This window comes from Cyprinodon tularosa, unplaced genomic scaffold (assembly GCF_016077235.1).
Source record: "Cyprinodon tularosa strain WSP-4 unplaced genomic scaffold, ASM1607723v1 ctg229, whole genome shotgun sequence".
NCBI lineage: Eukaryota > Metazoa > Chordata > Actinopteri > Cyprinodontiformes > Cyprinodontidae > Cyprinodon > Cyprinodon tularosa.
Window position 1 is genome coordinate 947,812 of NW_024038856.1, and position 23,221 is coordinate 971,032.

The 23,221-nt window shown below is 38.4% G+C and overlaps 1 protein-coding gene across 1 annotated transcript in view; it reads right to left on the minus strand.

Annotated features, from left to right (window-relative positions):
• slit3 (slit homolog 3 (Drosophila)) overlaps nt 1–23,221 on the minus strand; it is a 283,239-nt gene that overhangs the window by 229,900 nt on the left and 30,118 nt on the right. The window lies entirely within an intron of this gene.

Genomic DNA, 23,221 nt, shown 5'->3' on the forward strand with positions numbered 1-23,221 from the left:
AGTGAACATGTTTTCGATTTCGGCATTTTAAGTTAATTTAGGCTTTTTAAGTTAATTTCTGATTGGTTAATGTGGAGCATCGAGCAGCAGAAGTTCAATTTTTCCAACTCCAGCATCAGCTGTGTTTGCAGCGCATCCCGTGCGTCAAATGCTCACAAGCTCATGACCCGCTGCTTCAGCTGCTAAGTCGCGCTGCTCCTGCTGCTTAAAACGCACTGCAGGAAGATTTGCCGCGCCTTGATGCATGTCAACAATTAACTTTGCATGTAAACTACCTGCTCATGCTGTCTTTGCTGCTTTAGGTGTGAACTTAGCATTAGGGTCTCTGAACAGCAGCACCAGGTAGGACCAGGTGTGAACTGGAGATACAAGTGGGATAGACATGCAATTAAGAATGTAGAAAAGGAACAGAGCTGAGATATCCTCCAAATGTCTTACAAACTTTCAGAAAGAAACATGTCAAAACAAGGAAAATGCCACCATTGTGTTTCCATCCATTGCAGCACATTATCCGGGCAATGCCTAAAGTAATGTTATCATACTGAAGGTTTACACCTTATAATAGATGTCAAATAGAGGTAGGAAACTAGGGAATACCACAAAGCTTTAATGATCCAAGGTTTTAATGAATGTGTTGCAAACAGACTGTTGCACTTACTGTATCACGTCAGCTAGATTAATGACGTTACATGCCATCAGGAGACGACGAGAGAAATGTGATTCTAATGGGACGTTGGCAGTGAAAACAGCTGTCAGTCAAGTGAGGTAAATATTCACTACGTCAGAAATCATTCCACAAATATGTTCCTCTTACAGACGAAAGAAAACTTTACTTTTTTTAATTTCATACATTTCAATTTTTAGTTTTTCCACTGAGCTGTTTTAATGGAATACTTCAAACATCGATGAAAACATCTGTCGATGAATATTGTACCCGTGTTTTTCTTTTATCTTCTTTTCATTCATGACACATTGCGTTGCATCCCAGCAACCTTTTGATCTTGGATTGCTTCATAGATTATTAGTGTACAAACATTGTACATATTCATGTGTAAATACAAAATATAAAAGTTAAGGGTCTCTTTTATTGTTTCTGTTTGAAATGCTTTCTGTCGGTTTGGTTTTCTGGGTCTTTGTCCCACCGCTGTCTGACAGGTGGAAACAATGTGCTAAAGAGCTGCTGTGCCAGCTCTCTAATTCATAGAAAAACATTTATTCAGACCTTCGATCCCATTTATGTGTCCATGTGGTTTCTGAGTGATGAATCACAGTTAATCCCAAAGAATCACACCATGGCCCTGAGTCACCAGAAGGCACCGACAGGATCCTAAGGATCTCCTGCCAATAACCCCACCCAGCAGGAGGGCGGTGAACAGCAGAGCTTTTCTTACCACGCATGGTGCAAACAGGTGGTTTTAATGTCAGTGTTTTTAGAACTTTTTAAGGAAGTAAAGTGATCTCTGATTAATATTTAATCCCCTCTGTTGTCCTGAAATTTGATTCTTCATCTTGCCTCATATATTTGAACCAGTTTTAACCTCTTTACCCTGTCGTCTGTTTTTTCGTGTCTCTCCCCGAAAAGAATGTGTCAGAGTCTCCAGGGTTTATGTGTCTTCTGTAATATGTTGAAAACAGCACTCAACAGTTTGTTGATACTCAGCAGTTTAACACAAACTCTGTTCTACATCAAATATTTGCATGCATCTCCTGCTGGCACTTAAAATGTGTTTTTCTTTCTCCCTCTTTCTTTCCCTCAGTTCAACAGAATCTTCATTTACTTTGAGCAGAATGTCTGGTTTACATGGACCAGGGTTACTTCATTTATCTATGTTATGAAGTTGGCATTGTGTCATAACACTTTTGTTATCATCCATGTAATCTAGGGATATAATTATGCTGTGATACAAAATTAGAGTAAATTGTTCTTTAATTTTAGCTTGGTATCATAGAAGAAATCAAAAGATTTTAAACGATCCCAATATATCTGATCCAGTCTGGTTCTGGTTGTAGCGGTGTGTACAGAATCGTTATGCTGATCATAACAAACCCTCTGGAATGTGTAAACCTTTTTCATTCTGAGGGTAATTTTTTATCAGTCACCTAATTATTGTTGTACTGAGCCATAGTGCTCCACCACCGGTATAAACCTGGAGCCACTTTCATATGTTCCTTCGCCTCTTCACAATTCACTGTTTTTGTAGCACAGTCAGCTAAAGCAGTGGTTCTTACAACAAAGATGCCTAATAAATATTTATTCCCTAACCTCTAAACATATGTTACTACCACATTTTAAACTTTTTCTTTTTTGTTGTTCTTTTTGTCAGCACAGATAGGGTTCAATTTATCAGCACAAATGGATGTAATATGATATGAGCTAATCTTAACCAATCAATACTAGCTCAACTCAAATGTCACTGCAAGAGCTCATGCTAAACTATGCAAATGCTCTGTCTGCACTAAAGAAATTTTTCTGAAGTGGTTCCTAATGACGGGAGCACAGCCTGCTCTCTGATTGAAATGAACAGTTATTTGTCTACTAGAGTTCATAGAGCATTACAGTTTAATGCTCTATTAGGACCAGATAATTGCATTGAGAAAGAATAGAAAACATCACAACTGTCTGTCTCTTCTCTATAGCTGCTACTCTTATGTCTCCAAAGGTTCTAAACAAGAAGGAAAATAACTGCAGCTAATCCCTACCTACAGGATATTAAATGACTCTGTGGTTTTACTTTGAAAAGCCTGCAGGGGCTCATCGCCCTATGTAATGAAGCTACAAATTAGCAGAAAGGCCTGTGGAGCCTATTGTCTTGAGATAAAACAAAGCGCTTGCAGTTATGCGGTGACACACACACTCATGGCCTTGGGTCTGAACCGCGAAGGGTGACGCAGCGCTTGTAAAAATGACCAAAATGCAGGATGACACGTTAACAGTGAATAATGTGAGGCAGACCACAGATATTCTCTCTGACTTTATGCCTCATTCCACAGAGTTATTGACACAAAACGTTATTGATTTTACATGTGGTGTTGCTGAACATTAGACACATCCATGGTTTCAATGACAATTCTATGCCAATGGTTGCTCAATACAAAAGAGAATGCAACAAGCAAGTAATGAAGAGCTGCTGTAGATACGCCACCATTGGGCTCCTGGTAATGATTTAAAGCAGAATTCTGACACATTGTTGCTCAAAGCATAAGCAGACCCAAAATGAAGATTGCTGAAAATAGCTAATCTCTGTGCAAACAATATGAAAAAGACAAAAAGACATAGGCCCTGTCCCTCCTGGCCAGTCCTTTAACCTGTCAAATAAAGGTTTTAGGGAAGCATGAAAGGCTGATAAGAGGAGACATAAAGAGAAACTGGAGCGCAGGGAAGAATTTTCCCCATATTACTGTTTAAATCCTAAAACAAACACTCCAGCTTCATTTGTTTAGTTGACTTTGACACACACCCGAATGAACACACCGACTGAACACAGAGTGACATCTAAACCCAAACAAGATAAACCTCCATGTTTGCAACTTCGTCTCAGTAACATAGACAACCTGCCAAAGCTGGGTAGGTTCTTTAATTATCTTCCATCGCCTAAAATAGGCCTTATACATACTCTTGCTCTGTTACCTTTTCTCCTTTTGGTTGAACACTTTTTTTTGAGCTAGTGCTATTTCAGCACATGTAAAACAAGAGAAGGGAGGAAAAGTCTTCTCGAATGAGCATAGAAGCAAAGAAAAGGAACCAAAACAGACCAAATAATTATTGTGTAATCTCTTCCAACAGCATAGGCAGGCTGATGTGATGTTTTTAACAAAAAAAAATGAGTTCTCCGAATCTGAATCAACATATATTTAGCAACAATTACAAAATTACTTAAAGGAAGTTGAGATGAATGAAAAAGCTGTGCTCCTTTTTGGTGGGGTCTTTATGAGCATATCTCAGACTGAGTGGAACAGATGAAGGGAAGACGAAAACTCCACGGCGTCTGTGTGTTTTTGTTTGTTTGTGTTTGTATGGGATATATAAATATGTCTGTACAGGTTTTCAAGTGGCTTTGTGGTGTTCTGGATTTAGACTAGGCCTGGCTGAATCTCCTCTCACCCCATTCATGTGGCCGGGTTCACATTTCTGCTGAGTCTCACTTCTTCTATATCCTCTTTCCACAGCTGAGGCTAAAAGTCAGACTCTACCATGTCTGCATGCTGCAGCTCTATTCAAACAGCGTTTGAGATCTTACTTTCAAGATTCAAGATTTTTTCACGTTCAAGCACCTCACCTGTTCAGCCACGCCAACAATTGCCTTTAACGACCCCCTTTCAGAGACATAGGCAGGTTTCGGGTACTACAGGCTAACAAAGAAACTCGCATTCCAAAGGGCAGAAAAGCTCATCGGGTTCAATTTGCATGTTTCTAAGCCAAAACAAGGCTTTGTTTTGGTCTACTTTAAAAAGCCTTGAACTCAATGCTATTTCTGATGTTTTGTATTTAAAAAGGTTCCTGGATGGGAAGCGAAACATCTTCAAACTTGTAAACAAAGTCCAGTGGAGTGTTTTTTAACTTTTTTGTAATTTTTAAGATTAATTTGTCAAAAGCTTTAACACAATTTTCATTCACAGCTTTATAGCAGTTTATACTGCTCTACCCAAGAAAAATGTGTCAGAACCAAAAACCAAAACTCGATTAACAGTTAATCCATCCCAGTTTACTGTAGATCTTCTGACTTGCTCCCTATTCAGGTTAGGTCCCAGAAGGACCAGGACCAGCTGCTTCAGGGGAATCCCAAGGTGTTCCTGTGGGTCACATAGGAACACATTGGGTTGAAGCCGGGCGTACACTGTGCGATTTTAGAGTGGTGCGAGAATCTTTCGATCGGGCCGACTTTCAGCCTGATCGTGTGTCGTGTAGTGTACAGGGGGTTACCAGGGACGATCAGCCTCTCATGACCACCTCCCGATCAGGAATCATAGGGTTTGCGTATGCGCAAAAAATGATTTGTCTGTAAATACTACAGCATGGCAGTGATGCAATTGGTGAAATGCAGTTTTTGCTGTAGAATTGACTGACCATAGTAGCCACGTTTGCTCAGCCATGTCTTTTTTCCTAATACGTCGTCGCCCAAAATTGCACAACTTGCCAAGGCAGCGTGTTTCACTATAGTGAGCTTAATATCTCCCTTCTATTTGTTTGGCTTCTGGATAGACGAGTCAGAGCAGCTCCATCTCACCGCGAAGCTGAGTCTGATGTACTTTTTAGTCGTACAGTGTGAGCAGGTAGATCGCATCAGAGCGTTCCGAACATAAATCGTGAGCTGGGAGTCTTACTTTCACTTGACCTCTCACAGCCCCTAAATAAACAGTAGATATCTCGACATTTAGAAGACAGTTTCTTTCTCATGGCCTCTTCCATCTCTGGTCGCTAATTTAACTCAGAGGACTGCTGCTTTCAAGAAGAACTGCTAGTACTTAGTTAAGGTGGTTCACTGATTGGAAAAAAATTTTGATTTATAATTTTCTGACTGATCGATCACTCTTAAGGACCAGGTCCAGTTAATATTGTTCATCCGATTTTTCAGTTTTAAATTCCTGATAAAAGGCACTTATTTAAAACAGCAATATTCATATTTGGCTTTTTTATCATGAATAGTTCATCACTGTTCTTTTATGCATGTTTGTAAACTTTTTATCACCCTACTTCACATTTGCTTTATTATTACATTTTTAATAACTGTACATTATATTTTTCTTTTCGAAACTTTTCCCTTGTTTGCTGTTGATACACCTGAATTTCCCCACTGTTGGATAATATAGGATCATTCTCTTCTATTCTAGCAGTGATTACACCAAAACAAAGCAGGAAGCCAGAATCAAACTGCCAGCTTAAAAAAAAAATCCTGTTGGAAAAATAAAGCATCTGAAATGGAAGCCAGATCATCCATTCAGCTTGTCAGAATCAAGAGAAAACACAAGGCAACAGTCAACAATAGCTTCTTTCTCCTTAAAGCTCCCATTTAGGAAAAATGAAACTCATCATTTTCTTCCCCACTCTCCCTTAATCTATCCTGTCTCGCCCTATACTTTATTTTATTCTCCTTTTTTTTCCCTGTCTTTACCTGTTAGTGTCTTATTCTTCCTCCTCCCTTCATCCCCCTCTCTTTTCTTTGCCTCCTATCTCCTCAGTTCTCGCTTTTCTCCTGCTTCCCAGAGAGACAAGTCTGTTTTCGATTAGTGTTCTCATGTAAACCTAAATTGTGATTAAACAAACGTTGTGTAAATGCATTTGGACCTACAGAGTATCAAGTTTGTCTCTTCTTAAATCAATGCACACACTAACTGCTCACGCACAGGAGACATGTCTATGAGTAGACGTGTACAAACAAAATATAAGACGTAAGTATACTTCTGGATGGATGCACACATGAGCAAACAGCTTGATGTAGACAGCATATTCATACACAAATACTGCTGATTGCACAAATTACAACATATGGTTTGAATCAGAGTCTGTAAACCTTTACAGATAGACATATGGACAGATGGACATGTAAAGCTAGGTACATGGACACATATCCACTTCCTGTAAGTGTAAATAGGTCACAGGGAAAATCTGACAGTCGCACAGTAAGTTTTTGTAACCGCAGCTTTGCGGCTGAACCCGCTGTCAAAATCACCTGTATTTGTGAGGACAAATTACAACCACATGCTGAACCTATGCTATTTACAGGCAAACAAATAAAATGCCATTGCTATATAAAAAACCAAATGGCTCAAACCTCACAAAAACCTTTAATAGGATTTTTGCTTGAGGCAGTAATACACTGGGTAGCTGTTATCATGAACTTTAAAACCCAACTGGTATGATCTGTGGGGGTTGTGTTGTTCTGCTCCCCTGTCCACATTGTTTGCCTCATTTAACCAGGAAAGAACTAAGATTTAGAGTCTCATTAACAGCTTTGTCCTGGAAAATATGTCCAAAGAGCACTAAAAAAACAACATGCTGAAACAGAGAAAGTTCATTTTAGCCGCTTGTACCGTATGTAGTATGTTCTTCTTTTGGACAGGGCCAGTGTCCACATCATAGTGAAAGCTGCACAGATCCAGTAATTAATTTCTTGCTCCATTCTCATTTCATTCATGAACAGGACCCCAAGATAGTTAAACTCTTCCACTGAAGACAGAAACTTTCCTCCAACCCGAATAGGACGAGTCACCTTTTTTTTCTAGGCTAGGAGAATGCCCTCAAACATATATGAGCTGATTTTCATCACAGCTGTTTCACACTCAGCTCTGAACCGCTCCAGTGCATGCTTGTAGGCCAGGACACCCCAGAGTATGCTGTAGGCCACGATCATCGAGCTTTCTCTCCCTCCATTAAAGACATTTCATCCCAGGGCTGCTGTCCTGAGCCCCTAACATCATCAATGACACCATGGACTATTCTCTCTGCTGCCCTCTGGGAAGAAGCTTCGGAGAATCCGCTGCAGGACCAGCAGGTTCCACAACAGTTTTTCCCCACTGCCATTAGACTGCTGAATGTTTTGTAGAATGGGCTATTGTATTGAATTTTATTATTATATTTATTATATTTTATCATTATACATCTACATATACTCTGTATCATGCTTGTAAACATCATATTTGCATTACATGGCAGATTTTTGAATCCCTTTAAATAGATCTACTCAACGTTTCTACTGCATTTTGCACCATATTTATTATTTTGCACTTCATTGAACCTTTCCTTATCAATGACTTTTGCACCATGTCCCCTATAGTAGAAACATCTCCTGATCGCCGTCTTAAGGAGGGGAACAACCAACCCTAGATATTTGACCAGTGAAACATACTTAGAATCCTTACACCAAACAACTCCACCGACAGCTAGAGGTCCACCAAAAAAGTGCAAAGTGCAAAATAGACACCAGCACCCCTTGCAACCCTGCTTGAGATAAGTGTGGCGGAAAGTGAATGGTTGGAAATTGATGGATGGGTTTTTATATGTATTTGTGATATGTTTTAAAGTCAGGAGTACAAGGCTTGAAGTCTGGAAATTTTGTCCTACAAAATTACGCATTATAAGAATAAGTCAGCATGAAATAGCAGAAAAAATGTGCAGAATTTAGAAATAGAAATGCAAGAGATATGCAAACTTTAACACTGCTTCCTATATTTAACGATGGTTATATAAATATTTTAACTGAACCTAAAATAGCCAGTGTTTGATAAAATGCAACATTATGCTGATATAGCTCTACTGTGAGACTTTACCAAAGGTCTGTTTCTCTGGAAAAGTTGGTGGCTGCACATTTCTCTGTTTCCTGTTGGTGTTGTTGGTATAGTGTGGGGAGAGCATTTAGGCTGCAGTACTTTCACCCCTGCAAGACAATCCAGCACTTTAATCATTGCCCTGAACCTCTCTCTCTTTTGACTGTTAACACGTTCATAATGTTGCTCCCCTGCTTGTATGACCATTCGGTTAACTCATGCACTGATGCTACTGGTTGAAAGCTTAAAACTAGCGTGCTTCTATTGCTAAAGAAAAATAATTTAGATCATAGACTGTTTAACCCTTTAAACTTGTTTTCTGAGCTACAATACGGTATAAACAATTCATACCAAAGTGGAAATGACAACTAGTATACTCAAAGAACAGGTATAAGACCCAGCAGTCGAATAGAGTCAGATTGAACTATGTAGAGTAAGTTGAGCCACGCAAGTACTAATGAAAAAGAACCTGGTTCCAGCTAACAGTTCCAGCAGTGGAAACCCACTTTAAGTTCTTTCCGAATGTCTTCCCGGAACTTAAGGCTTGATTATGAGTCTCTTTCCTTTCACAAATATCTTAATAAAAGGGTAAGGAACTCTCTCTGCAGTTGTTAAAAAGGTATTTGTCCTCTACAGAACATCACTGTGGATCTTTTCCAGTGAAAGGGACTCATCCTATTGTATTGTATCGAGGTGGTGATGTGTTTTACTAGTGTAGATTGCTCATGTGATGTTAAAAAACATTAGGTTGTTCTGCAAAGACAAAAGAACTCTGGGAAAACCAGGAGGTCTGGGATAAGCAAGAAAATGTGCACAATTAGCTGACTGATCTCTACTGACCTTCGGAGGAGTAGATCTAAGATCAGCCTCATACAGTGCTGTTGAATGTGTGGCCTCAGGAAGCAGTCGTTTAGTCATTAGAAAGGAAATAATGACTAAACATCTGGGAACTACACTAACCACTCCTGAAAATATTAGAAATATTTCAGCCGGCCGGGTTTCTTCTGTGTGGAGATGTTTCAGAAATATACAATATAGTGATGAAAAAGAAAAGGAGAAAAATGTAAGTTAAAAGAGTTTCTTTACACCATCAAAACCTTCCCAAACTTCTCACCAACCACCGGTGAGACTCCGTCTATTCAGGGCCAATCAGTAGAAGCTGAAGAGTTTGCTTACCTCCTGTAAGACTAATCTTAACATTCCTGCAGGTATACTACATCAGCCGCCTGTAAATGGACAATTAGCCAAGATTAAAGGCAGCCTTCTCGTCTTTCTCTATTAGTGTAATTAGGAGGAAAAGTAATCTCAGGTGACCCCACTGCCATTCAGCATTCCCTCATTTCTCTCTGCATCCTGCTCTTCTCACCAGGAAGCTTTATTTACAGTAACTTTGGAGAGTTTGGACCACTATTTTTCATCTGGGAGCTGAAGCATTTAAAGGTCAAGTGCCTCGACTGAGGGTAACGTAATTGTGTCGAAGCGTATATCTGATAACATGCCAATCTTCAAAGTAGCGATTTAAATAGGCAATACTGCTAATCTTGATTTTTTGACTATTATGTGCGAGCAGATCATTTTTTTATCTCCTTTACTTTTATTTTGTTCCATTTCTTCCCTAAAGGCAGGTATCTTTGTCTGCTTTTGGAAACATTTCTCAGTGTTTATCTAACGTGGTTCTCCTGATTGGTCAGCAGAGAATGTAAAGGCAGGGTTTAAGTATTCTTCTCAAGGATACTGACTGGATAGAATCCTTCATCAGTCTCCCTCAGGACATTAACAAACTTTCCTTTCTTCTATCAACCCTCCAAAACAAACCTTTTAGTCCGACAGTTTGGCTTCTGGCGTGCTGCTGGGATGCCGTTTATGGAGTGCAGAGAGGGCATCAGCAGATCACAGCGCCATTATAACTGAGCAGGAAAACCGTGAAGAAGTAAAACAGACTTTTCCTTGATTCTCTACTATCTGACCTCGATCTGACAAACACATTCTTGGCTTAACAGTTCTTTCTCAAATGTGACCTTTACAGAAGAGTGAGAAAAAGAAAAAGAGTCCTTAAGGTGGACCTGTTAAACTTCCTCTTAAACAATTTATGACATATAATGTCCTATTATGAACCAGAATTAGCTCCTTTAGGGTTCTGTTACTGTTATGTAAATCAGCTGTATCTGGCTATGACTCCCTACTCAATGTTCTCAACTGCACTTTATTTGGGAAATAGCAGCAAAAAATTCAGAATGCAACAGCCATATATCTTTGACCATGAGTCAGACCCAGGAGCTGAAAAAGTGGAGCCTCCTGTTCAACCGCCAAGGATGAATAAGCAGATTATAAATAGTAAGTCGGCAATACTTGTGCTAAATGACCTGTCCTGTTCATACCAAAAACACACAAGACAAACCATTAAATATTTTCCTCTATGACAGTTGCAGATTTGCAACGGACAGCAGGGATAAAAATATCCTTAAGTTAAAGTCTTTGATAAGCACTAACAAATGCATATACAGAGGTAAAACCAGCTACCGCAAGGTGCCCATCTCCTAATATTGCAGTAGGTGGAGCTCTGCTGGGTTGCTACGAGACTGTATGCAATAATTAGGAGGTTTTTTAATTGCCTTGTTTTTTAGACACCAACAAAACATTTAATTATATCCAAAAAGACTTTGGTTCGATTTAATCTTTTTAAAGAGAACTACTTATTTTTTGTAGCACAGCTCATGGCATTTTTTTTCTCATTTCTCTCAATACAGAACAAATCACTGCTTATGTTACAGAATATCAATCCTCTTAAGTCCAATGAGAAAAAGATTTGAAAACATCTCTTAAGTCTGATATAACTGTCAGCTTTATTATCGCTGCAGGCCTCTTTCTAACCAATCTGATGAGCTTCATTTCTGGAGCAGAATTTTGTTGCTTCATGAGTGTAGCTGGCAGTAAACCACAGCTGATGTGACTATTGACTCAGGATCTTTGCACACAACATGCACTGCATGAAAAGTGGTATTTTTGTCAATATGCGGCACTGTAGATTGTCGTGGAACTTCAGGTTAGCGGCAGTTTACGGCAATTTGCAGGCTTCGCCGAAAACTCCCGTAAATTGTCAGAAATTGACGTGGACTTTCTTAGGCAGTGTTCCCCCCATGCCTCCCCCCCATGGAATTCTAGGGGAGGCTTTAACATGTAAATGAACATGCTGTGAGCTATACAAATGCAAATCAGGGTTGCAGGGGGGGGGGGTTTTACTCCAAGTGACATTTTTCTAAAAGGTAAGAAAATCTCTGATACAAAGAGATCAGGCTCAGTATAGCCTCTTACATTTTAGCTTGAATTGATTTATTTAATTAAAGTATAGAGTCCAAAACAGATCTTTAGCTGACAGAGCAATACATTTAGAGCAGTAATTATATAAAAAAAAAAATTGCATTTTTTTTTTTTTATTATTTATTTTTATAGAATTTTCTACAGGTATATAACGAAAACATGACAATGATTAATGTCCTTTAGTGAATCCTTTAGCATTTGTCACAAAAAAAAAAACAAACAAAAAGAAAAAAAAAAAAAAAAAAACGACAACAAAAAAAAGCATTAGACACACAATAAATAATATTATATAAAAATTATTTGTTCATTTACACTTTGGACATACTGAAAGTAAAAAAACACACTTTATGGAGTTTCAACCAAACAATTAGGAGTGTCCACACCTTTATTCATAACAAATGAGATAAAGTAGAACAAAGAAAAGAGGGGAGGATAGGGGTTCTTTATGGCTTCAATTGTTCTAGAATGGGTTTCCAAATTTTGTAGTATTTTTGAGGACAGTTTATTAAATCAAATCTAATTTTTTCTATGTGCAAGATTCCTGTAAATTCCTTGATCCAAGATTCAAAATTAGGTGGTCTGTCAGCCTTCCACTGCTTTAATATGCATCTTTTGGCTATCATCATGCCATAGGAGACCACTGTTGTTACATCACGACCCAATTTGTTAAGAGTGTCCGAGACACCAAAGAGGGCTGTTTCTGGATCGGGTTTTATGTTAACTTTAAGGGCGCGAGAGTACCATTCAAATATTGAGGTCCAGAAACCTTGAATATTTGGACAAAGCCAAAATTGATGTGCTAATGTGCTGTCCCATATTTTACATCTGTCACAGAGAGGTGATGTTTGTGGGAAAATTTTGTTTAACCTTGTTTTTGAGTAATGTAACCTATGAACTACTTTATATTGTATTACTTGCAATCTTGAGTTCACTGAGCAATAGTGTATGTCACCCAGTGCTCTGCTCCATACATCGTCTTTGATTGTAATATTGAGATCCTCCTCCCACTTTTGCTTTATATTTAACGTTGAACATTCAGACTTACTTAAAAAATAGCGGACCAATGAGGAAATTAAACCCTGGGACTCTGGTGGGCCGAGCATGATTTTGAACAAATCATTATCCAAAGGGAGAGAGTCAAAATTTGGCAAATTATCCCTAACATAATTTCTTAATTGTAAAAATCTAAAAAAATGACTCTTAAGTAGACTGTATTTTGCTTCTAATTGTTCAAAAGAACAGAATTTTTTATTTATATATACGTCTTTGATTGACACTATACCTTTACTGGACCATTCTCTAAAAACAGCATCTGTAAACGACGGAGGAAATGCATGATTATGCCATATTGGAGCATGAATGGACAGATTAGGAAGTTGGCAATATTTTCGAATCTGTAACCAAATTTTCTCACATTGCTGTATGATAAAATGTTCTCCTCGTGTAGAGGTCCGGGGTCTTGGTGATGCAAAAAGAAGTGCCTGAAGAGATGATTTTGAAACTGAGCTATGTTCTATTGTTAGCCAAGATGGGACATTTTCTGAAGTAGCTAAATCTGGAGTCATCTGCCAGTATATCAACACTCTGGCATTGGCAGCCCAGTAATAATGTAGGAAACATGGTAGGCCCAAACCACCACACTTCTTTGGCTGTTGAAGATGTGTTTTTGATATTCTATGTGATTTGTAGCCCCAGATAAATGGCAGGATAACCGAATCAATCAGCTTGAAGAATTTTTTTGGGAGATATATTGGAATGTTCTGAAATAAATAAGTAAATCTCGGGAGGGAAACCATTTTAATTGTATTAATCCGACCAATAAGTGACAGAGGCAGTATTCTCCATTTTTCTATATTCTCTTTTAAGGAGTTTAATCTAGCAGTAAAATTATACTTAAAAAGAGAATTTGGATTTTTTGTTATTCTGATACCTAGATATTTAACTTTATCTGAAATGTTGAACTGAATTGAGGATAGAAACGCGGGATCTAAATCTGCTGAGAGAATCATGAGATCACTCTTTTGCCAGTTTATAGTGTAGCCAGAGACGGCACCAAAACCATTTATTACATCCAATAGTGTAGGGATTGAGAGCTCAGGATCCGATAAGAAAATGGCAATATCATCAGCGTATAACGATATTTTATGATCAACTCCTCCAATTGTTATGGGTTTAATATCTGGGTTTTCTCGGATACTGATGGCTAGGGGTTCGATGGCAAGGGCAAATAACAATGGCGAGAGTGGGCACCCCTGCCGTGTGCCTCTTTCCAATAAAAATTGAGTAGATCTATCTTGATTGGTGACAACTGAGGCAGTCGGGTACATATAAACTAAGTGTACCCAGGAAATAAAGGGTTCCCCCAACCCAAATCTTTCAAGAACCTTGAACATAAACCCCCATTCAACTTGATCAAACGCCTTTTCGGCATCTAAATATAGTATAGTTTGTTTTGACGTTGCTGGAAATTTGTGATATGTGATGTTTAGCACTCTTCTTGTATTAAAAAAAGAATGTCTGTTAGGGATAAACCCTGTTTGATCTTTGTGTATAATTGATTCAATACAAGAATTTAGTCTGTTGGCCAGAATTTTTGTAAAAATCTTACAGTCTAGATTCAACATAGATATAGGGCGATATGATGCAGGGTTTGTGTCGTCTCTATCTGGTTTGAGTATAAGGGCAATGTTTGCATCATATAAACTGGGCGGAAGCGTTTTTGTAGCCATTGAGTGAAGCAGCATCCTATGCAAGAGTGGAGATATTTGTCCAACAAACTTGTTATAAAATTCAGCTCCAAACCCATCTGGACCTGGGGCTTTCCCAGAGGCGAACGATTTAACAGAATCAGAGATCTCTTTCATGGTCAGTGGTTGGTTTAAGACCTTTCGAGTAGGACTCTCAAGCATTGGGATGGGGACTCCCTCTAGCCAGGAATCTATGTTCCCCTGTGCTTTTGTTCTGTATAATTCCTTGTAAAACTCTGTGAAACATTTGTTTATAGATTTTGGAGTAGTAATAATTTCACCTGTATTGGACCTAATTTTGTGTATTGCTCTACTGTTCTGTTGGCCTCTTAGTTGTCGAGATAGGAGAGTATGTGGCTTGTCTCCAAGCTCAAAATAACGCACTCGTAACTGAGAAATTTGGTAACTTACTTGCTTTGTCAAAATAGTATTGTATTCATATTTAAGAGTAAGAATTTCTTGCAGTGTAAAACTATTCATATTTTTTTTATACCGTATTTCTAATTCCGATATCTTGTCATTAATCTCCTTCAGTCTCGAGTTTCTAATTTTTCTTTGCGATGCCTCATATGAAATGATGTGTCCCCTCATGACTACTTTAAATGTTTCCCATAAATTTGAATCTGATGTATCTAAAGTGTCATTAGTGTTTAGGAAATCATCTATTTTCTGTGACAAGTATTTACAAAAATTTATATCATTAAGCAAGTATGGTTGTAATCTCCATGTTGAGCTTTGTTTTGGAATATTAAAATTTAAATTTATACTCGTGGGCGCATGATCTGAGATCAAAATATTATGATATTTACTATCAATAACATTTGGTAAAAGTTTGGAGTCCAACAGAAAAAAGTCAATACGCGAGTAAGAATTATGCATTTTGGAAAAGTAAGAGTAGTCTCTCTCTCTTGGATGTTGTAATCGCCAAATATCTACTAGGTTAACAGATGAAATTAAGTTATTCAAGGTTACTGAAGCATTTGATGGTACAGGTTGTCTTCTGGATGATCTGTCCATATGCCAATCCAAAACCAAATTATAGTCCCCCGCAATGATTAAATTAGTATTTATCAAATCTGGTATATTATCAAAAGCTTTACGAAAAAATCCTGCATCATCTACATTTGGACCATATATATTTACTAGAGTGACATGTTGAGAATACAACTCCCCAATAACAATCAAAAACCTACCATTAGGATCATTTATTGTGTTTATGTGATGAAAGGGGATATTTTTTTTTTATTATTATGGCTACTCCTCGTGCTTTGCTAGAAAAAGTTGATTGATATACCTGTCCTGCCCAATTACATTTCAAACGTGTCTGATCACGAGGCCTGATATGAGTTTCCTGTAAAAAGGAAATATCAGACTTAAGAGATTTTAAATGTGTAAAAACTTTAGCTCTCTTAACATGGTTACCCATACCTCTGATATTCCAGCTAACCATTTTGAACCCCTCATCATTCTTGTTATCCCTTGTCATCAAAAACTTTAGGGGTCATTTTCTGCAGAGCGGACAAATTTAGTACTCCATAAAAATACAGATAACAAACAAAAAACTGAAAAAGACACACATAAAAACCTATCCTCCCTTCTACCCTACTTTCCCAAACAAAGTAGAGGAAACAGACCCAGCCTAACATCTATCTAAGGGGGTAACCTCTAACAGTGTATGTGGCAATTATACCATTTAGCTGTTAGAATCACAAAAACTATTCTAAAGTTGCATTCCTCCGACATATTTATATAAATTGTAATATCAAAACACTATTAAACAAAGAAAAAAAGGCACACAAAAAGCTTGGAACCGAAATAGGTATATAACTTTTCTTCAAACTTAAACATCTTTATGAAAAAAAAAAAAAAAAAAAAAAAGTGCTTAATCTACCTCCAACATTACCTGAGATCCCTCTCCAACGTGCTTATGCAGATGTAAAGTGAATAGCACAGTTAAGGTGTAAACCTGAATTAATATTGTTCTACTTTGGAGCTCTCTTCAGTTATTCTCTTCAGTCATGATGCCTCTCACGAAAGCGTTGGCTTCTTCAGGGGAGTTGAACGTGTGTATTACGTTGCCATGGGTAACGCGTAGCCGAGCTGGATAGATGAACCCCGTTCTGTGGCCCGCATCTTTAATCTTTTTCCTCGCGTCCTCGTAGAGTTGACGACGTTTCACAATCTCTGCTGGGAAGTCAGGGAAAATGTGGATACGTTGGCCCTGATACATCAGTGGAGAGTGTTTAGCGGCTAGTTGCATGATGCGTTCCTTGACTCGGTAGTTGTGAATCCTTGCTATCATAATACGGGGCCTTTTAGCATCCAATGGCCGGCTTCCTAGCCTATGCGCCCGATCCACTTCAACAGGCTGTGGGAAGTGTTCGTGTCCGAAAAGTAACGACAGCAATCTCGAGACAAATTCAGTTGGTTTCCCAGCTTCGACATTCTCCGGCAGATTCACAAGCTTTATGTTCTGACGTCTGGAGCGGGCCTCTAAGTCGATAACTTTCTCATGCAAGGCCTTATTAGCTTCCTCCAGCCTCGACACTAGTTGCTCCACTTTTGCCAACCTGCAGTCATGTTCGCTGGAAGCACTTTCCAAGGCGCACAGGCGTTCTCCATGTTCTCTCAGGGTAGTTTGGTTCTCTTCCAAAGCAGTTTGTATTGAGTTAAAACGTTCGTCCATTTTGCGACTCATTTCTCCGATAGCGGAGAGGATAGCCGCGGTGTCTGCTGAGGCATTAGCAGTTAGCTCATTTAGCATGTCGCCGTCCTGCTCTTTCTCTTCAGATTTTTTCATTGTCCCTTGCTTTTTTGGACCCATTTCCACATATAGTCGCCGACCAAGCGAATAAATTGTGTTTTCCGCTAGGTGTTTATGGTGTCAAAGTATTTTGTAAAGTAAAGACTCGATTTATCGGAGGAGCGCACTGAAAACACGTCTACCTTCTCATGTGCGTACCCACCATCAAAAAAAATTGCATTTAAGATAACAAATAAAATGTTGTCTGTCAATATGCTCAATTCACAATAACTTAAGTGGAAAAGTTTCAAAAGTTTCATGATTCACTTTATAACATGGCGCATTATCCTGTTGGAAGTAGCCATCAGAAGATTGGTACACTGTGGTCATAAGGTCCGGCCAGGTCAAGATCCGCAATTGCAATCGCACCAAACAGGAAAAAGAACATCGACAAATTCCAGTTCGTCAAATTAAAATATAGCAGCAACAGATCGGTGACTAGAAATTATAGCACAATTCTTATATATAAAAAAAAAAATCTAACACTGTTTATTTAAATGATTGGATCCAAACTATTGGTTATTCACCAACGAGGAAGCAGATTTCTCATCTCCATCAAAATATTTATTTTATACCGAGGGACTTAAACTTTAATCAAATCCATTCAAAAGAAACTTCTTATTACAGGAATGAAAAGAGATGCTGAGTTTGGAAGTAGTGAACAAGTTCATTAAAAAAAAAGCAGTTTTGAATTATCCTTATCCCCGTTACAAAAATCTACAAAAACATATATATATATATATATTTGGGCAGAAACTGAACATATGCTGGATGATGGTGGGATTTTTTTAATATGTCATATTAAATTAAGCGCTCACAGGGTTCATACAGGAATGAGTGACTCTAATTTAATGCTATTTGAAATTATTTTAATGCCATCAACAAGAACCATGTACACAAGTTATTAGTGTACATGAAATATGAAGGAGCTGTAAGCAGAGTTCCATGACTCCTGTATGTATGTAAACACACACACACATATATACGTATATATATATATCCTCTAGCTTTTTCTCCGCCTGGAGCGATATAATATATCCGACGAAATTGTTTTTATAAGAATTTTTTATTAAAGAAATATAAATACTTCGATAAACATATTTAAATAATTTTAGTGCCAATTAAGGCCTTGATTTAAAAAAAAAATTAATGATTTTTTAATTATTTTTATTGATCCGCGGAAACCCTGGTTCATCTCGCGCATGCTCTCTGCGATCTCCAAGAAACTCAGAGCGTAGCTCTGGAGCCACAGTGGAGGATGTATGCTTTGCTTTGTGCAGGCGGTCTGAAGCGGAGCATGTGGGATTTCGGGGTAAACCTCCTCTTGGACGCGATGGCGACTCTGCATCGAACAAGACGAACTCAAAGAAGAGATGCTAGCGGTAAATATATGTTCGATTACTGCCTGCTAGGCTAAAAGCAGCCTAGCCTAAGCTACGGCTAATAGCAGCCTAGCCTAAAGCTACGGCTGATAACAGCCTAGCCTAAAGCTACGGCTAATAACAGCCTAGCCTAAAGCTACGGCTAATAACAGCCTAGCCTAAAGCTACGGCCAGTAGTAGCCTTGCAAGAACAAGCTTTATTAAAGTGTATTTTTTGTGATTCACAGGAAGCAGTACGCCGTCTTCACAACTCGGAGACTAATTGCAGGCGCTATGAACCGGAGCAAGGGTAAGATTTAAAGAATATGCTTTCATTCTGCGGTAAAAGGCAATGGATACGGATGGATACCGATCATAGCTGTACATTTTGTTTTCACAGGCCTCCTATTTGCTCGGAGCCATCTCGGCAAGTCCAGATTTGCACGATGTTGATAAAGACGACATTGTGTGTAAGTGACTTGTTTTAATGTTTTCTCCTTCCTTGTTACTGTGACTTGCGTTTGATTTTTTATTCATACAACTCTCATTTAATTGTTTTCCAGCTGCCTGTAGGACGTATTTTGAGACGGTACTCAGGAGCTTCAGATATACGCTGCCAGCGAATACATTGCATGCGGAGACTGCTAAGCAATCTGCTCGGAGTCGGGCCAGAAGAAAGAGGGTAAGACTTTATTTGGTGACTATTTTTCAGGTGCATTGATAGATGTGTTGTGTCCATACGCAGTGCGCTGATTCATTGTTGTTTTTTTCAGCTGCTGAAAGCGAGGCAGTGTGCTAGCAGATGAGGAAGTGGAACTCTGGAAGTCCGCCACCGTCGGCCTCATGTCCGACGAAGAAGATGGCGTCGCTGGCGGTGTCTCTGGATGGATTGTACGGTCGCCGCCATTTCGTAGGCCGGATCCCTCTGAACTCTGTGTTAAGCTGCAGTCCCGGTTAGAAGCGATGCTGAAGCACAGGGCCACGCACAGTAGGCGTCTGCACATCGGACCTGCCTTGGAGGGAATGCTGCCAGTTACCTCCAACCCCGAGGAAGCAAACGGATCGTTCACGGAGTTGTAATTTTTAGATACGCATGTGTTTGGATACGCGTTGTGTATAGTTGTGTGTGTTTTAATAAAGCTCTTTCTTTGCATAAACAGCTTCCTGGCAAATGTTCATTTCCTGTATAAATTCATTCATGTCCTTGATGGTAGCCTAATAATTGTGTAGTAGTGTAGGATAACATAAATACACAGCATATGAATGAATAAATATATGAATGAATAAATATATGAATGAATAAATATATATTCATAAATATATATTCATAAATATATATATATGTAAATTTATATGTAAATATATATATATATGCCAACCAATCACGAGCGACTTTACTTGTTTAAAAAGAAGTGGTTCCGTCCAATACTCACTAAGAAAATTAAAGCCTGGCGTGGCCACGTGTGGTTTTGCTGCCAATCACGAGCGATTTCACTTGTTTGAGAATAGTGGTTTCAGCCAATACTGAGAAGGTTATTCAAGCCAGACCTGGCCAGCCGCGGGTCTACTGCATTCATATGCTAATTAGGGCCATTAGTACAGCTGATCGCTCTCCACATACGTCAGAGTCCGTTTCCGACAATTTGTGGCACGACAAACGCGGACAAGCACGGGTTGCAAATTGTCGGAAACTGACGAAAATCAGGGAGATCTGCGGGAGTTTACGGGGACGAAAATCTCACTTTTCATGCAGTGATGTATCGCTTGTTTAAGGTATGATGTACAAAGCATTATGCACCTAAACAACTGCACATATACACAACTCAAAAACAAAAGTAAAGACAGAAGGATGAGGTCTGGTCAAGGTTGTTTGATTCAGTGTTGTGGCGCTGTGTCATCTACATGTAAACATATGCAGAAGAGATAATATGTTCACATGTAATTAGTGACTCCGTACATTAAACAAAATCCTTAATTTAACTAACTCTTGAAAGAAAATGTACTTTTAGAAGTACGTTGTACATGTATCATTCTTTGTACTTACTTGAGAAAGAATATTATGGAGCGTAAACTACGTTTACTTAAGTTAATATAGTAGTTTTGTTAATATATAGTTAATATAATAGTTTTGCCTTCTCTCCCCACAGTGAGTAATTTCATTGAGTGAATAATGTTTTAAGAAAAAAAAAAAGGTAAATAGACGGTTAAAGTTAGAGTGAGTTTTCTCTCTTCCACAACAGGCTTTATTGTTGTAATGTTATTTTGAATCTGCTGAGCTCCTGACATCCCACTGCTGGAGGTCAATCTATCATATATTAACCAGTATGCAATGTCCCTGGAGGTTCTTATCTGTTCTAACATAGAAAAATTACGTACGTTTCAAAAAGCTTATGATGAAAAAAAAAACTTTTTTCTGCTTAAATATATAATCTAAAATCATGTTATTTATTTTTGTTTATGCTTTATTTCAGGATTTAAATATGGCAAGATGTAGAAAATGTATGTTAATATATATTTTAAATGCTAAATACAAAATGACTTGCTTTTAAATACAAAGTCAATTTAGTATCCTTTTTAAGAATTATTTCTTGGATGGATAATCTTTACTTCTACTTGGATAAAATACGGAAGTAGTGTTATATTGCTTGTTATCCTAGAGATTCCTCAAGCTCTGACTGGGGAAGTTCTACTCAAAGTTCAACCTCAGTGGGTGTCTAAGCGATACAGAACCACAGTCTGCTAACTGGGGGGGGGGAAAACGCAGACTGAACACAGTGAGAACCACAGACTCCAGTTGTTTATCTCACCGACAGCAAGATTACACTCCATCCATCCATCCATCCATCCATCCATCCATCCATCCATCCATCCATCCATCCATCCCACATTTAGGCTACTCATTAACTCGGAAGTTATCAAATGAATACTGATGATTGGATAACTTTGTGTTTTGAGTGTGACCCATCAGGAATGTAGAAATGCATAAAGAAGTAATTTAGCCTAAAACATCTATTCCTTGCCAACACACACTCTCTCTTAAGAGCAAATGCCCGACTTTAGCCTTTCTTTTCCTGAAAGCTGGTCCAGATCATTTCCACTACTCCCATCTCCAAACCTCAGACCACACGGCTTTAATAGGAGGCTTAAGAGGTAATTCCTATCACACTGCCATCATTTAATATCTAACCCAGGCTGACAGAGAGGAAGGTTACAAATCCAAACCAGAAAGCCACCAGCAAATCTCCTCCTCTTCTTCCTCACTCTCCTCCTCCTCCCCTTGTTCTTGCCGCAAACCCCACCCAGTATTATATTCTAAATGGCTATTATTCTGCAACATATTTTTTGTTTTTCCTTCCACTCCGAGTCTCCTTTCATTATCACTGCTTTATGAGAAATGAGAAAAGCAATGAAGAAAAAATGGCAGAGATGTAAAAAAGAAAGGCTGAAAGGTTGTCAGACAAATGAACCAGAAGAAACTTGTAATTTAAATTCTGCTGATGGCGAAATTAGGATATAAAAGACACGAGATTTATAATGTTAAGTTTGGAAGAAGTCCACCACTTTCCGTTCTCATAAATAGTCAAAGTAGTCCACGGGGATCCATATTAAAGCAGAGAAAGTCCAAACTGCAGAGAGCAGTTGTAGGCTTTATGAAGAACGATGCCAGGATGGAGATACAATAAGCCTGTCAGTCATGAAGAACAAGGGAAAGGCTGGAAAACAACAGAAGGACTGTAAAGAAAAGTGTGAGGAGTTTGATCCTGGAGGCCACAGATGACGCAAACAGTACTTTACTTTCCAACATATCTGCTCAGCTCTCTGCTGCAACGCATCAGTTATCACCACAACTAGATAGATCTCAATAAGTCCTGCCAGAACCTTCAGGATCACCAAGACAGAGACCCCTTTCCATCCACAGGGATCTGCACAAAACTCTTTATTAACTTAAAAGGTTTATTCACCTCTGCTTCAGTATCAAAAAGAGGGTAAAACTTTCCAGAGCTGCACAGCTGGGCTCAGCCAGTTTGGATTAGACCATATGGTCCAAATAATATTATCTCGATATTCTTTGGTCCATATTAATTTTAATATCCCATACTCATTTCATTTGCTTTCTTTTCAGAAAGTAATCATAAAAAGGCACCTCTGAATGAAATGTTCCACACATTTATTAAGAAACAGCTCTAGACAAATATGGAAATGGCTGGGAAATAACTAACTGGCTTAGTAAAAATTACATTTATAATGCAGCTTAGACCATCTTGTCATAAACAATATAGTCTCACCTTATAGCACTTTAAATAATCTTGATATTTGCAAAAAATTAAATATATTGCCCAACCCTGATGTCATCCATCTGCTAAATTTATGAAATCAGTTTACTAAGTAGGTTTATTCAGGTTCATATTCCTTCCTTCTTACACAGGCTGATATATCATCAGAAACTGTTACTAATTTTTGTCCCTTTAAACACATCTAAGAGTGCAGATGATATGAATGTTGATATGAAAAGATTTAAACTCTAAAAACTCATAAAGAACAGAAACACATTGTTGAGTTTTAAGCCTACATAAAATTAGCCTAGTTTCTGGTTAATTAAATTCAGTCTGGCCTTCAATTCATGCCAAGCATTCAGTAACTTGATTATTGTTTTATTTTTTGCAAAAAGTGAAAAATGTTAAAAGAAAACATAAATAGTACTTGATTTGCTATGCTGGAATTGAAATATT